The sequence below is a fragment of the Platalea leucorodia genome (genome assembly GCF_965183815.1).
Source record: "Platalea leucorodia genome assembly, chromosome: 1".
Lineage (NCBI taxonomy): Eukaryota > Metazoa > Chordata > Aves > Pelecaniformes > Threskiornithidae > Platalea > Platalea leucorodia.
In genome coordinates, this window is record NC_138823.1 from 122,128,002 (window position 1) to 122,144,526 (window position 16,525).

The 16,525-nt window shown below is 43.5% G+C and overlaps 1 protein-coding gene across 4 annotated transcripts in view; it reads right to left on the minus strand.

The window, feature by feature from the left end:
• The window catches only part of POMGNT2 (protein O-linked mannose N-acetylglucosaminyltransferase 2 (beta 1,4-)), a 32,826-nt gene extending 18,330 nt beyond the window's left edge, over positions 1 to 14,496 (minus strand). For 2 of the 4 annotated variants that reach the window (XM_082321547.1, XM_082321546.1), the window contains exons 1-3: positions 14,403 to 14,496; positions 13,788 to 13,975; positions 11,680 to 11,807 (exon numbers count right to left, since the gene is read on the minus strand). The gene's annotated coding sequence lies outside the window, so the exon portion shown is untranslated. The remainder of the gene's footprint in view (positions 1 to 11,679; positions 11,808 to 13,787; positions 13,976 to 14,402) is intronic. The other 2 variants (XM_082321549.1, XM_082321548.1) reach the window with 1 other exon arrangement.
• Between the last annotated feature and the right edge of the window lie 2,029 nt (positions 14,497 to 16,525).

Here is a 16,525-nt window from a genome sequence, read left to right on the forward strand (position 1 = left end):
CCACAGAAGCCATCTAGCCCTTATGGAAGCCCTACAGCATTACTCAAGCACAGGGAGGGTTGGAGCAGGTCTGAACCCTCCCACTTGCAAAGAATTCCCAAGATGACCCATAGTAAAAACATACGTACTGTCACACCCATCATCCTCAAACAGGATAGTTCTTGTGACCTTGGAGAAAAGACAAGACTAAGATATACATATCCATCAGCCATAGGCAGTGATACCCATTCCAAGTCTGGAGGGGTCTGAGATGGAGGACATATCATCCCAGGCAGAACCTTCCTTCCTGCCTTGGCTCATCCAGCTCCACCTTCTCCATGGCAGAATGACGTGCTTATAATCTGTCCTCAAGGCTGACAGGAAGAGACTGCTGAGATAGCCAACCCTTCTTACCAGGCAAAGGGATTAAAGCTACAGCCACAAAAAGCTCCTCTTGCAACTACGAAGACTCAAATCTGCACCTGTATTAATGCAGCAAGTATCTGAAAGGAGAAAGCACCTGAGTCAGAGGCTGAGGACTGACTAGAAAACAGCCATCTTGCCAAGTGATTTAAGGTTACACAAAATAACCACCATTTCTTTACCATCAAGGTGATGAAATACACTAAAATAAAACCTGAAATACACTAAAATAAAAACCCTCTTCTCTAATTTGCTTGAATATATTCAATGCTTAAAGACAAGCATGTACCTAAGCGCCCTGTGTTCCAATGGGACAAAGACATGCACATAAATTAAGCAAGGACTAGGGAACTTTTTGAATAACTTGATTTTGTGACCTCTGTGCTAAATATATATAGCTATATAATGTGTACATATAACTATTACAAAATTAATATAAAAGATTAAAATTAATATATAGACTATATATTGCTCTTAACTTTATACCTGCTTTAAAAGGTAGTTAATCAGTGCCTTTATAAATTTAAAGAAATTCATTTCAATAAGCTGCTAGCTTCCCAGCTTTCATTTTATACCTTTGACACAATCCTAACAGTCAGAAGCCAAGAAGCTGCAAAGCCATATATAAATGTGTGTGTGAAGCTGTCCCAGATAACCTTACAGGAGAAGGGAAGGGGAGAACAACTCCAATCTTAATTTTCCATTAACTCTCAGGACTCTGCAGGAGAACATGAGTAATAACCTAAGTAGTAAAGAACAAACAGCCAGAAGCAAGGAGCAGGGGTAAGAACAAATCATTAAGTGGTAAGTGCCAAGGGCCCTAACTTAGCTAAAGGCAGTAAAAATACACACGGACAGGAAACCACTTCATGTCTCCTCAAAAATGAATCTGGTCATATAGTTTTAGTGCCAAGTAAGTGACTGCCTCAGCGCGACACCAGAGTATCTGTTACAAAGGACAGTATTTCGTCTATGTTCTTAGAGGTCTGATAACCTATTTCCCCAAGTGTGTCTCTCCCTCCTTCTAAAAGAGGAAATTACACAGCAAATTAATCTTTGTGCACCTTTTTATTTTCCACCCCTCCTCCTCTTCCCTCCCTCCACTCCTCCCATCCATTGTGAAAGATAAGAGGAAAAATATGGATGATTCACAACAAAACTGAAATAAATTCAAAACAGCAGGAACAGCCTGAGTCTGGTTTGGCTCACACAAGTGAGCTTACAATATGGTGAGTCAGTGCAAAAAAAGCAGTCATGAAACTTGTGTCACACCCCTTTCTGGAGAGGGCTTTTTGTCCACACAGGTATGGGTGAAAGGCTCATCTGCCTGCGGAGCAAACACTGGAAATTAATCTTGCCAGTGCAAAGGGATTTCAATTCACAAACCATCAACATCCCACTCAATTTACGTTACAGGTGGCCAGCTGGGAGAGGGGAAACCAACAGCAAACTAAGACACAAAGCAATTCATGGCTAACTCATTTCCAGTGCATCAAAGGCCCATCAGTGACTGCCCCATGCAATGGGCTGTGGTCATCCTGTAACTACATTTGACTGTCTGCTTGCCAGAAGCAAATGCAAAACCCCATCGCATTCAGGAAGTCATTGGCGATACAAAGCATTCCTCTTCAGAAGAGGGAGCACAGCCCCTACATCCAAACCAAGGAGGGCTTTTTCTGGGACAAAAGAAGGGACAGAGCCAGATGGTTTCAAATTCCTCCAAGGCATTTGCAATTGCCAAGGTATTTTACACAGACTGTGCTTAGATGTTTCATTGGTCACCACTGGTCCAGAATTCACATACAGCTTAAAACTACACGTGGGTTTCTGAGCTTAAAGAAATCAGGGTTTAAACTCTCAGTTGGGTACCACTCTCAGAACAAAACACATTCACACTGGTACACCACTGAAGAGAACTGAACTGTCAGGAATAAGTGTTATTCAGCGAACAGTATGTAAAAGTGGGCCCTAAAACATAATGGGTGAAATTTTAGCTCCAAAACCAATGAAAAACTTACAGCATAGCTTTGAGAAGAATGTAGCAAACACCCCAAACATGCTGGTATTGAAGATGGGAAGCTCCAAGAAGGGAGAACAAAGCTTATTTTTCAGTGCTAGCCACAAGAGTTTATAAAAGATTTTTTTAAAAATTATATGGTCTACTGATTACTGTATCAGAGAGCATAACTAGATGAATAAGAAAGATCTATGTGCAAGCCCACTTCATACAAGAGGTACACAGAGCATGACTAGGAAACTCATTATAATTCCTCGGCTTCATGCAAGCATGGTCCTAGCATCTACACAGCTCTAAGCTGAAGAAAGAGATGGTTCTCTGAAACAGAAGTAGCCTATGCCAAATTTACACAACAAGGACTTCCAATCAAGGACCCGAATCCCAGAATTCAGCTCCTCTTTGCTCCCTGAGCAACAAAGCAGCAGGCAGATCAGACTTCAGAGACATCTTTCCCTGCTAATTACATGATAACGGTTTAAAACAGAGATTGTATCACACCCACTATCTCTCTCGAGCAAAAATACATATGTTATCAAATTGCTAAGGTAAACCAGTAAAAAGATGGAAAGGAAATTAACACCATATACAAAGAAATCTTTGCAACCAAGAAATGAAACCATTTTTATTGAGAATTACATTTTACTAGTTGAACTTTAGCAAGTAAGCTGGATGGTACAAAAAACACTTTTTCCACAAATACAAAAACCTCTTCTGTTATCAAATAAACTCTTATTCCTCTCATCTTTAATCCCAGTCTCCATATACGCCATCTCCACAGAAGAACCGAGCAATCGTTGTTTAACATCAAAATGCCCCTTGGCCCCTTTTTACACATGTGTGGTCTTCAGAACATCTAGCAGCTGAAGAAGGAGCTCCTGGATCCAACTGTGCAGGATCCCAGCTGTCAATAATTATCTAAATCTCTGTTTCAGTTTTATAAGGCTAAGTCAAAGGCCAGGAGAGAGGAGGACATTTGCATGTGTGTTTTGAAAGGAAAAGGCAAAATATTTTACCATGGAAAAGGGAAACGTCATTTGGTTCAGATATAAGAATTGTGCAGCACAGCCTCTCATAGGCATGACAAAGCAAGCTTTGGTGTGTGAGACAGTCAAATGGCAATGAAAGCTGCAGGCAGGATTGGAAAAGCTAGTGAAACTTTTCAGCTGTCGGTGGAAAAAGCTTTAAGAGCTGAAGGGGCAAATTACCGAGCCCTTCGCTTACAAAGCATTTCTTAAGAAAACTTCAAAGTTAAGTCCAAATAGCCAACTATACTTAAACTCAAGTGAGTCTCTTCTCAAACATAAACAAAGCAAGCCAAAAGAATATAGAAGACATAGGACTGAAATAAAGGGAAGGAAGAAAAGAAACAAGGAGGAAGGGAATACAGAACAAAAAGAATACACACGTAGACAAAGGATGTACAGCAGAAGAATGTGCAACCTTCAAAGACTGCTCCAGAGAAAAAAACAGACCGGACTGAGAGGTTATCTTTTTTATCTGTGTTTATCGGTAAAGCACCAAGGAATTTCCAATCATGAGCCTGAGACCTCATTGCACTGTATGAAGTAAACAAAATCACTTAAAACACAGGAGATGGATGCGAGAATTGCAGTGCCAGCTGCAATGCTGTGTGACCAGTTGGAGGTAAATCACTGCAAACGAACAATGCTATAAAATCAGTGCATCAGGAAAACTCAGCTCCCATCTCTCGTTTAGAGTGTCAAGGATGCAAGAGGGATGACATCTAATTCAGCACCAAAAAAACTAATAAAAACATTTCCATCTGTACACACAAATGATGTCTCCCCTCCCAGTTTAAATGCAAGCTCAAATCCAGCAGGAAGGGGATGGATGGCTTCATACCACCAGGAGTACACAGACAGCACCCAGAGCAGAGAATACACTGCTTCCTCAGAAAGCACAGATGCCGTTGAATTCAAAGGAGCAAGAAACGTGGCACAAAAATTAACTAAAGTGGAGGAAAGAAAACAGAGCCAAAAAGAGTGTTTCTGCTAAAGGACAACCAGAATAAGAACCAGACGAAGAAAAGATCTAGACCCACTCTGTCCACTGCACACTGCCATCAGTAATCAGAAAAAAAAAAAAAAAATCCTCCTTTGGAAACCTTCTGGAAAAGTGGATTTCTCAGGCTAGTGGAGAGCAAGCTGCTATACGGAGCTTTGGTCCAAAGGCAGGAGGGAAAGGGGTCAAATTGTAAATTACTGAAAATTTCTACATATTTCCCTGTTTGCAAGGGAGGAAGAGTTATGCACTCCCTTGTAACATCCTCAGTCTCTTCTAATGCTGCAGCCTTTGCAGGCAGAGGCACCACACTACCATACCACCTACTACAGACAAGGTGTTCTTCTGCTCACAGTTAGCAGACATGGGCAGAGTGTGAAAAGTGAGGAGGGGAAGTGGACAGATGCACTGCCAAGTAGCAAACGCCAACCCATTAGGGTCTCCATCCACAGCAGTTGACACTGTGGAGTCAAGGACAGTAAAAACACAAGAGCAACACCTGCACTACTCATAGACCACTCTTCCAGCTGACTGGAAAAGGCTCATTTCCTTTTCCTACTTCAAGCCACTAAACCAAACCAATCCTCCTTTCATAGCAAGAGCTTTGCTTACCCCACACAGCATGGTGCCAGGTAGATACACCCAATGGAAGCAATGCTTGTGCTTAGATTTAAGCACGTGCTTAACTCCTGGCTGGATCAGCACTTTCAACCATACATCCTTGTGGGCCATGGATTTGCATTCTTACACATCTTTAAACTTTCCAGGACATGTAATTTACCATTCTGCCTGCGATAAAGGATGGCAACACCCTGCTCATTCTTGCTCTTATTACACTGCAGAAGACAAAAATACAGATTTCTCAACAGCAAAGTAGAAGACACCGATATCCCTTTTCTGCCTCTGATAATTTAGCTATAGCATATCATTACCAGGCTTGAATCAGAAAAAGGGAAAAAGACTCAAAGGGAGAAGAACAGAAAGTAGAGGAAAAGGATACTTACTGCAACGAATAAACAAAAAAATCCATTTGCAGATCACATATGAAAAGAACATGCATATTAAATATAATCTCAGAATAACCGACTAGGATAAATGCATGTGCCGTTCCAGGTATTTCAGCCTAAATATGGGAAATACACATTACTCTGAGTTTATGAAGGGCTTAGTTTTATCAGTACTATTTATACACACTTTCTTGGTTCATTTTAGACATACCGCTTATACTGTACACACACTATAAATACAAAATGCATAGCAGCACATTTATGTGTCACCGAAACAAGATTTTAAACCAACAGACTTGAGTGCTCACTGATTTTAAAGGACAACAGCTCCCTATTTTTTAACACATTTCTAAATTATATATGGGCTGTGTATCCCTCCAGACAAATGAACACTGATAAATTATGTTCTGTCTCTAGCCAGGCACTTCAAGTAATCTCCACCCTCCCACCTCCTAGTCACATGAAATAAAGATGAAGGACTGCACAACGTCAGTCACATTGCAGATCCACTCAGCAGCTGCCTCTACCTGAAACAACAGAATAGATGTGTCAAGATCTTCATCAGTCTCCCCTACCAGAAGTTGAAATTTTTGCTGCAATGGACTCAGGCAGCCCCTAAGAGGGTGCTGGCTAGTACACGCCCTACACAGCCAGCATTATGCTAGACTGCATCCAGCTGCTCTCACAAGTTTCTCCCAATGGGATTGCTCTCCTTCCTAACTGACTTTATCTTTTATGCCTGGACAAGTGATTTCGGCTGCATCTGTGGACTGCAATACGTTTAACGAACAGCACGGTGTGCTCCACGACCTGGCTGCTCCCCAGCCACGTGCCTGCGGGAATGCTGCCTGGAGTATTAAGCCCACTGCATGTGCTTGAGCACACACATCCCGTTTCCAACCTGCTTCATTACCCTCTTCCCAGCAAGCTCACCCAGAGTTAATTTAATGCGTTTAAGGACTGAAGACCAGCCTTGCCTCCCTGCAGTGCTATCAAACATGTTGCAGACAGAGAATTTGGCCATATTCCATCTATGGGGTTTCCTCCAAAGTCCACTTCTTATGACAATAGTTGAGCTGATGCTTGATCAGTACAAGAACAGTGCCCCATGCAACACAACCCACCACCACCATGGAGAGCTGTTGTACCCTCACGCTGACCTTTGCATACCCCAGTCCCTCCCCTACAACAACAGTACAGGAGCTGGATCATTTCCAAGTCTCCTCATCTGATACTCACAAAGTATGAAACTGTAGAAGATCAGAGTCAGAAACAGTGGTTGCTTTTTCCTATATTCAGGCTGCTCAGCTTAACACGACATCTCTCCACAGCTACAGACGGGCACTTGCAGCCCTCAGGTCAGGAAGCAGCACAGAGGAGACACTACTCGTGCTCCAACACTACTGACAGGAATAAGTAGAGGCAAGTAAATACTTTCCAGCTGCTTCTTTAGCTGGAAGAAACTGCAACAAGAGTCCCCTACGCTTGGGGACTCTCATCTTCAGCTTCAAACTCCCATGGAAGAAAGATTTTCTCTTCCAAGAGCAACTTCCAACTTCATCAACATCTACATAGGATCTAATGAGCAGGAGACCCAGTATAACCACCACAGCCTTGGGGAGGGAGAGAGTCTGCGTTCAGAACTACACCTGGACATGCCTTTGCAGTGCAATCCCATTTCCGTTTACAAACAGGTTTCCTTCAAACCCATTCACAAATATCTGTACTGTGCTCTCTACCAGTACTACATAGACTAAGAACCTTTAAAGTTCAAACATAAATCACTTCTTTACTGATCTGGCCAATTAAAAAATGAAGAATGATAATAAGTTGTGAAATTTATCTTGTCACTACCCTAATTGCTACTTGGGGCTTCAAATTAAGGCAGAAAAAATGAGGAACAAAACTGAACTGTTTATAGCTTCTTTGGATTCTGGTTTACAAAGTACAGCATTATCTCTGTCAATGTGTGAGGAAATGCAATTGCACTGTGGACCTCTACATCAAAAAAACCTGCTTTAATTAATTATTTGAGTATTAAACCAGCAAGAAAAGAATTACTGTAGTTATTTCAGAGTTGCTTATTACTTTCATATGTGTGGTCTCCCTGCAAAGGTTAATACTAATTTGCCAAAAATCTTCGTTCATTTTACTACAGAATTATTAGGGTATTAGGATTTAGGATTAGGATACTGGGATACTACAATTATTAGGATACCTGGTGGTATCCTAATAAAACCAGAAACATTTTGAGATCTCCTTTCTAAGGAGGGACTGGGGAAGGATTGAGGAGTAAAGGAGGAAGGAAAAGCTGCAATTTAAATAAGTGTGAGAGTGTCTACAGAAGGAGAGTTAAGGACAGATTAAGTGAGGAACCCAGTGTCAAAGAGAAGGAAAAAAAAAAAAAAAGAATCAAGAAGTGGACTACAAATCTTCCAAGTTTAATTACAGTACCTTAGGTGTACCTAGATGCACTTGGTTTAAAGTTCACTCATTCACCTTTCTTTACTAAAAAAGTCAACCATAGGTACCAGAAATTAAATCCCACCAATCAAGAGCAATCAAGGTTACATTTTTAAAGCTAACTCTGCCCCTCTCTTCTTTCCCCCCAGCTTCTAACTTCCCATCTCAGGGCTGTCAGTGGTTGTCAGCACATCATATGAGAAACTCATCTGAACATACAATATAACTTGACAGGCAATACATCAGAAAACCTAGATGTGACAACGGCAAATTCCACCAGATGGTCCTGGATCATATCCATCCATTAAAAAAAATTAAAAAATTGAAAGAAAAAAAAAAAAAACACACAGAAAAGCAGAACTTCTGAAGAAGAAAAAAAAAATCTGGTATATGCACTGTTTCACTCTTTGTCCTATCCATGCTGGAAAAGAAGACACACAATAGCTCCACCTCTTGTCCTCACCAGCTCATCCTGCATTAATATTTATATATGTATTTCATCCTCCTACCCTAAGAAAAGGCTTCTAAATAAAGATGCCACTCCATTAAAAGGCAGTATGTACTAGCAATAATGGTGCTTTCCAATTGAGAAAACTCTCTCAAGGACTCTGGAGCCTGGTCCTGCTCCAGCATCAACATGGTCTCCAGGTACACCAAACCCAAGCGGTTAGCCCTGGGAGTAGCTGCAAACTTGGAGCACCTTCAAGACTCCCTTCCCACAAAAGTGACAGGCCTATGAAACATAAATCAAACCTGCACAGGCTGTCACTGCTCAAGTGAGACCTTCAGGGACACCATTCCTTGCTCCTGTTCTGCCTCTGTCTTCAATAGCTGCGTGCAGATGTGTGTGTTTTGCTCCGTGAAAAATAATTGTGTGTAACTGGAAAAAATACCGTATATCCTCGTCCTCCCAATTACACATGCTCTGAAGGAAAAGGTATTCAGTCAAATATATTTTAAATTAGTAAAGCAAGTAGATATGAATCTGAACACACAGCAGGAGTGAAGACAGTGAATAACGTGATGTTATTTTACCAAACACTTACCAGGATAGGACAGTGCTTCAAAGTTCTTTGGAAATCTGAGAGCTTCTTTGAATACAAAGCAGTGACTGTGGTAGAAAGCAGATCTACTCCCTGCCAGTGCACAAGCTGCACTACCCAGCTTAGGACTGAAGCAAGCTCTCTTCAGGCCACTGTGGCAAAATCAGCTTCCACTAAGAAACTAGACTGAGCCTTTAACAAAGGAGTATTTCTGTATGTTATAAACACCTATTTTCCTTCCCCTAAGGAAAGCTCCTTCCATTATAAACTCTCCTTTGCTGTTAAACAAAGTGCATCCGTTTCCTGAGTGAGAAAGACCTGCGAGGGGGAATACTCCAGTGCACTGGCGGAGAACTGGGCTGCAGTCGTGCTTCAGAAACTGCAAGTGAGTGGACTGGGCTCCAGAGATGACTAATGAAAAGGGCTTTTTTAGCAATGGCTGATGGCTACTCGCTGACTTCTGAAGAAGCAGTTTATTGTCTCCATCCAATCCATTTTGCAATTATCACCTTTAGCACAGAGCGGAACCTACTTTTACATCATGGACCTGAGCATAAAAGGCTTACAAAAAAGTCAATTCTCCCCTCCTCAAACTTCAACACAGAATATCCAATTTTTTACTCTGCCTTTGTCATTTTAACATAAAAGAAAAAGTCAGTGACATTTTCAAGTTTTGCTGTTGTGCACCAGCGGGGTTTCAAATACCGCAGAGGAACATAATTACATTTACAGACACTTTTGACTGGAACTTAAATGTTGTGACAGCACATAATAGTCTCTTAGAGATAAGAAAAATAGACATTTAGCTCATAATGTATGTTCTGATTAAACTTAAAATGGACACCACCTTTTTAGTGGAGTGACTTTTGGATCTAAAAGTTTTTCTATAAATACTAGACTATGATTTTTCAAAACATCAACTTTCTACAGAGAGAAAAATAAACAACTTACTATTTAATTGTTCTCAGCAGAAATACTGTGAAACAGAAGGCATAAGAATGACATGTATTTAATAAAACTGGTAAAATGTCACCTCCTCCCATTTTGATATTTAATTATATCTCATTAGAAAAGCAAAAATACTGCAAATCAAAGTCCAAGAATCAGCTGTTTACTTTATTTATTTATAGGAATTTATATAGTGCTCATCACCATAGCAACCAGGAACCTTTTTTTCTTCTTGTTCAAAGGAAAAGTTGTAATTTTGAAATGTGATCCTTTGATGTTACAGTGCAAATAAGTACTTATGTCCTATGCTGCAAACACTTAGGCAGGTGCTTAAAATACATGAATAGACCTAAGTCAAAGGCATGGTGAAAGGTACAGAAACAGAGAAAGGAAAAAGGAAAGAAACCGAGAAGCAAGTGAGAACAAGGGAACAAGGGAAAGAGTAAAGGGCTTTCCTATAAAAATTCACAGTGCACTGGGTCCTACAATAAGCCATAAACACTCCTCAGTGTTTTTTTTTCCTGTAATAGTATGTGACTCGTTCATGGAGCACAGTTCAATTAATCAAGAGCTATCAACAAGTTCCCAATTTATGCTGAGGACATCGGTGAATATTCTTGGGCAATGATTTCTAAGAGGATAGTAGCTTACAAATGAGGCTGTGGAGGACTGCCTCTCTTCTGAGAGCAGAGAAGTCAGGAGCCTCACTTTGACTGCTATTCTCTTCTGATCTACCAGCAATTAGCCATTATCAAATTCCCACAGAATTAATAGACCTTTTTAAAAATGCCACCTGCTCACAAAACATCAAAGAAATGAGTAAATTAGCACATTGCTCTTGCATACACCATTACAGAATGAATTACTAGGTCTGCCATGCAATTGCAGTTTCCCCATGATACTCCTGGTGTGCACAACCACACAACTACTTTTCAGACCCTCAAAAGAGATTGAAATTGTTTTTATACTATTTCATCTGGTTGCTTCCCACCACCATACAGATTATACACATACACGCACAATGTAGTACTTCAGATCCTTTTAAAAGCTAATGAACTTCTAATTGGGACCGAAAGAAAAAAAGAGATCTTTGGCCTGTTCTCATTTTGTTATATAAGAGATCTCATCAATCAAGATTTCCTCAAGACACAGGTATATGTTATTACTTTCAACTCTGCATTTAGTTTGATCCTATCTTCTTCATAAACCAATACTGTCCAAAACAGTTAAATAAGGAGTGTTCAGTTGTTCCTAAACCAAACGCATAAATCTTTACACAAGACTGGTGGTTATTTTGTAGGGTTTTTTTAAGCTGTATTCTAAATAGGGCAGAAGCTGCATGTATGACAGCAGGAAAAGTGACAAGTTCCTTATCTGGAAAAGCACCAGCAGGCACTGTTATCAGAGCAGACCAGCTCTTTTAAAGTGGACTGATGAAGCTATTTTTAAAAACACCTAATAACATCACAGAGGAGAATCTGATCTCTGCAAAGGTGAGCTATGCAGCTCGATACTCCTGGGAGGCAGCTAATGAAACTGAAGCTTGTCAGACACAGACTGCGTCCAGTAATTGGCTTTGAAAACCCGCAGTTTAAATTCCGCCACGCTGAGTTCAATGCCCTGCTCACAGCTTGCTCCAAGCGCAGGCAGAGCCGAGGGCTGTCTAGCGTGACCAAATGTGAGCGGCTGCCTTTCCACTGCCTGTGCTGCCAGGCCCAGCCTGCACACTTGGAGGGCAAAGAAAGAAACCTACTTTCTTCCAGCACCTCACACCTACCAGTTCATTGCCAGGACAGGGAGAGACAGTTGCGGGGGTAAGAACGCAGAACGGTGTCGGAGCAGGCGGAGTGCTGATGGAGGAGGAAACACGTCCTACCACAGAAGGTGAAGGAAAAGGGTGAAGACCTAAAAGGAGAAGGAAGAGGGTCCCATGTCACGCATTCATGCAGTACAGCAGAACCGCCAACCAATGCTAACCCTCAGTCAGCGCTCTGTGCCGACTGCGCAAAGTCCCTTAGGAACAGCCACTGGCTTCCCCAGGAAGGTGGCCAGCAAAACAGGGAAAGCATCACCTGTCGGTCTCTTCTCCCTAGTAACATGCAATAGGACGAGAGGAAACAGCCTCAAGCTGCACCAGGGGAAGTTTAGGTTGGATACTAGGAAAAACTTCTTCACCAAAAGGGCAGTCAGGCACTGGAACAGGCTGCCCAGGGAAGTGGTTGAGTCTGCATCCCTGGAGGTATTTAAAAGACGGGTAGATGTGGTGCTTAGGGACATGGTTTAGTGGTGGACGTGGCAGTGCCAGGTTAACGGTTGGACTTGATGATCCTAACGGTCTTTTCCAACCTTAATGATTCTATGATTCTATGATTTTCCCTGAAACTCCACTCACCCTTCCTAGCCCACTCCTCATCAAGCTTTATGGACCCATAGAACCATTCTACGCCTTGTTCCGAACCACAAAACTGAATTCTGCGCCCATCATGGATAACAACTGAAGACATTATTATTCCACAGTGTGAGAAGGCAAAATTTGGTCTGCGCAGTTGAGAACCTTTGATCTGTTTCTAGTTCCATGGTTTAACGCTCTCCTTTGCGCCACTTTCTTTTTCGTGATTCTTCCTGCCTCCCACTACTTCCTAGAAAAATCCGCTCCTTCACAGTCTAGATACGCTGCGGTTGGAAAAGCCATTTTAAATAGAAAGCAAGTCTTCTGCTGAGAGGAGTCATCTATGGCTCTGTTTATTTGAACAAAATGATAGTTTTACCAGTGGAGGATCTTTAAGCCTCTATGTTTTAAAACACCTCCTAAAGACCTTGCTGTGTTAGAGCACAGGCCAGATATAAATCTGTTAAAAACTCTGGGGAACAGTAACTAAACGTGGGCTGCTGTCATAGGGAACTGTATAAATCAACAGCACTTAGTGAAGACTTTAAAGCAACAATTTTTAAGAGAAGGGGGTGAGAATAAGAGGAATGAGAATACCCAATTTTCAGATGATTGAAGCAAACCTCAGTAAGTTCACAGTGAGATGCGACTCAGGAGACTGGAAATTTAACTGGAAAAAGATTTCCATATAGTCAATCCATTTTGTACATTGCTTAATAGAGAATGGGCTCTAGGTAATTAGTCCCAAAACATTATCCAGGTACCTAGAGTGCATGTTCGTGGCACACTTCACAAGTGTTGGAGGCTGAACTCCAGCTCTGATGACAGCTAATTAAAACACAAAAGTGAGACTCCAAGTAAAACTGCCACCTTGCAATCATAAACTGTTCAAAATGTGCTCTGGCAGAAAAGCAGACTGCAAAACAGGTTTCCTGTATCTAGTTCACGCATTTAGTATCTACCACGTTTTTGAAAATGACATTGCAAAATAAACACTCTTACCATTGATGCGTTTAGCATAGGTCAGATTTGTTTGGGGGAGAAGGTCATCCCGGAGAACAAGAGCTCTTCTGGTTCTCAGCTAAGTCAAGGCTTGAGCTAACAAGCCAATCTATCCGTTCAAGTGTTTTGAGATCACTATCAAAAGGAGCTGTTACTGTTTTATTACCAAAGTCAACAGATTCTCCTGAGTCAGCAGCCACTGCTTAAAAGTCAGCATTTGTCAATAGTTATCCAACTACGGTACTGGTGTGAAAACACCAATATGTTCCCTTGCCTTTACCAGTTGTTCAGATACAGTCATTATTCTCATCACCAGAGAAGTGTGCCTCTTTTTTTTTTTTTTTTTTTTTTTTTTTCTTCCCCCCTCTCCAAAGCAGCAGCCATTATCTTAATAACCCATTTAAACACTGGGTTAATTGAGCGGGGCTGGAAGGAAGCAAGGGGACACAAGCAGACCGGTAAGCCTGACCTCCGAACATGCATGTGCAACGCACCCAGAGCTGACATCCGCGAGAGAAACTTTTCCACCACGCTTCGTCAGCGCACGATAACGACAAGGGGCAGGACGCGATACATTCAGCATCCGTATCCACCGGGGCCAAAGTCACAAGGAGCGGTAAGCTCTCAGAGCTGAAGACAGGTGTCTAGGGGGGTTCCCAAGGCACTCAGCCATCAACGAAAGCTGTCGGGAGAACATAATTACATCTTTACTTTCCCTGGTAGGCTTTAAACCTGCAGCGTCTTTGACCTCCAGGGAGGTTATTACAGTTTTAATTGAACCGCGTTTCTGCGGTGCAGGCAGCTGCCTACGAGAGCAAACCCTCACGGCGTCGCCGGCCCCCGGTACCGGCCCGGGCGGCTTTCGCTCCCCGGCTTCGGCGAAGGCAGGCTTCCACCTCCAAGGTGCCAGCTCCGGGGGGCTCCCCGGGTTATTTCCACACACACCCCCGCCCCGCCCCACCGCGGAGCCGCCGCCGACCACAAGAGACATCGCCCCGCTCCCCATCACCCACTTTCCCCTCAGAAAAAAGGCGGCAGCCGCCGGTCCCCCGCCAACCGCCCCTTGCGGGTTTGCCTTGCCCGGCCCGGGCCGCCCCGCTCCGCCTCACCTGCCGCCCGCGGCGCCAACGGCAGCAACCGCCCCCTCGGCTCGGCCCGGCCCGGCCCGGCCCCGCCGCCCCTACCGCCTCCGCACGGCCTCGCAGGCGGGCGCTGTCCGCCGAGGGGCCGCGGCGGGGCGGGGCGGAGCGGGGCGGCACCGCCTCCCCCGCGCTCCCGGCGGCGGCGGGGAGGAGGGGTGACGGGGCGGGGGGCGGGCGGCCCCGCGCCCGCCGTGCTCGGGGGCGCGGCGGCCCCGGCGCATGCTCAGCGCCGGGCGCCGCGAAAGGCATTCTGGGGGGTGTAGTTTGCGGGTGCCTCGTCTCCCCAGGGTGGGCTTCGTGCCGGGGTGTTTGGTGCAGACCCTCCCGCCTCAGCCCTGCTCCCACCTCAGTCGGGTGGCTTCTCCTCACACCTTTCTCCCCAGGCTGCCCAGTCCTTGCCTCCCCACCCAGTCAATTTCCTTAACCCCTCTGCTTCTCCCACTCGTCTGCGTTCCTCACCCCCGCTCCTCGTCTCTTCCCCAAATCTCCTTCAGCCTCCACTTCATTCTTCCACTGTCCTCCCACCGCCTTCCCGCGCTGACCTTCCCCTGTCCCTCACGGTCCCTCCCTGACCCTCTCCTTCCCTCTGCCCAAGAGCCTCCTCGCCTGCTGCCCACGCTCCCTGGCCTCTTGATTTCTTCTGCTCAGAATATACACGCTAAAGCGGGGGGCAACCATCCTCATTATGAGTACGTGGCTCCAAATCCACTAGGAATACCTGACAGATAGCAGGCCCCTGCATCTTCACCGGAGGAAGGTTCTTCCCACCAGGGAAAGCGCGACAGCAGCGGCAGGTCACGTTCACGTAGCGAGGTTTGATAGCGTCAGACTTCACCAGAGCAATCTGGAGATTATCACAGCTTGAATAAACCACTGAGAACACCCTGGGTTCAATACAAGAGGTCGAATCAGCTGAGCGCATGGGCGCACGTGGGTATGGCACCTCTCCTTGACCCAGCCTCTCCCAAAGTCAACGGGGCTTTTGGCATTAACTTCACTGAGGCTTTTGATTTCTCATGGGAGCTTTCCATTTCCACACCCACGCAGTGCTCTCAATCAATGAGAAGGACAATTAATGGCTTGGTAGCATCTTTCACGTTAGCTGGTGTTTGTATGCATAACTAAATGCTCCCACAGTGACAGGATTGCTAAACACGCGTGCAGGAAATAAATATAGAACTTGAACGGTTGAAATGTTTGCCCCTGAAAAGCTGATAGTCATTTGGGGGAAATCAAATTTAATAGCTTAGTACTCTTTCCTCCAGCCTCTTTTTCTGTCTTGTAGATTTTGTAGCTAATGATCCGAAGAACAATCTTGTGTTATGAGAGATACACACAAGAACTGAGGGTTTTCAGAAATGTTCGTTGCTATTCTGAATTTAATTTCATTACGGTCTCTATGAATTTTAGTGTTGAGCTCCCATGGACTGATAAGGCAAATGTCAGGCTTCTGAAATTCGTTTTCCAGAGTTTGTTCAAGAACCATTACACTAATGAAATTCATTGCAAGAGATCCCATCTACTCCATTTCTCATTAAGTTTGTGAGTTATACTCCAGTCTTACAGAGACTTCAGAATGCTGCATCCGCATCCTTATAACTGCAGCAACGCTGCAAAATCATCATCATCATCATTTTCATTTTCATTACCATTTGTTGGAATAAAAAGTCACTATTTATTTCAATAATGTTTAGAGTTCTCTACTAATTTCTCCAAAGCATTGTGAGTAGAAATCTTGCCCGGAAACTAAGATCTCACAAATACCTGTTTGCATATTCACATAAATGTCATCCGCAGTGCTACTTTTCCTCCTTGTTATGAAATATTTAATGAACCAGTCAAAAAGCCAGACATTACAGTAATTTGAATTAAGTGGCCAGTCACGTATCACAGACGATGAATGGCCAAAGACACAGACATAATCATTCAAGAAAAAAAAGAAATAAGCTGAAATGTGTTTCTATGAAATATTCATAGGATTGCCATGATTTATCGTCATGTCTGCTTCAGAATAACCTGCAATGGGAAAAGAGCATAATCTGATAAACTTTTCATGCCAAATAGTTCATTCATTATTCCTGGAGTATCAA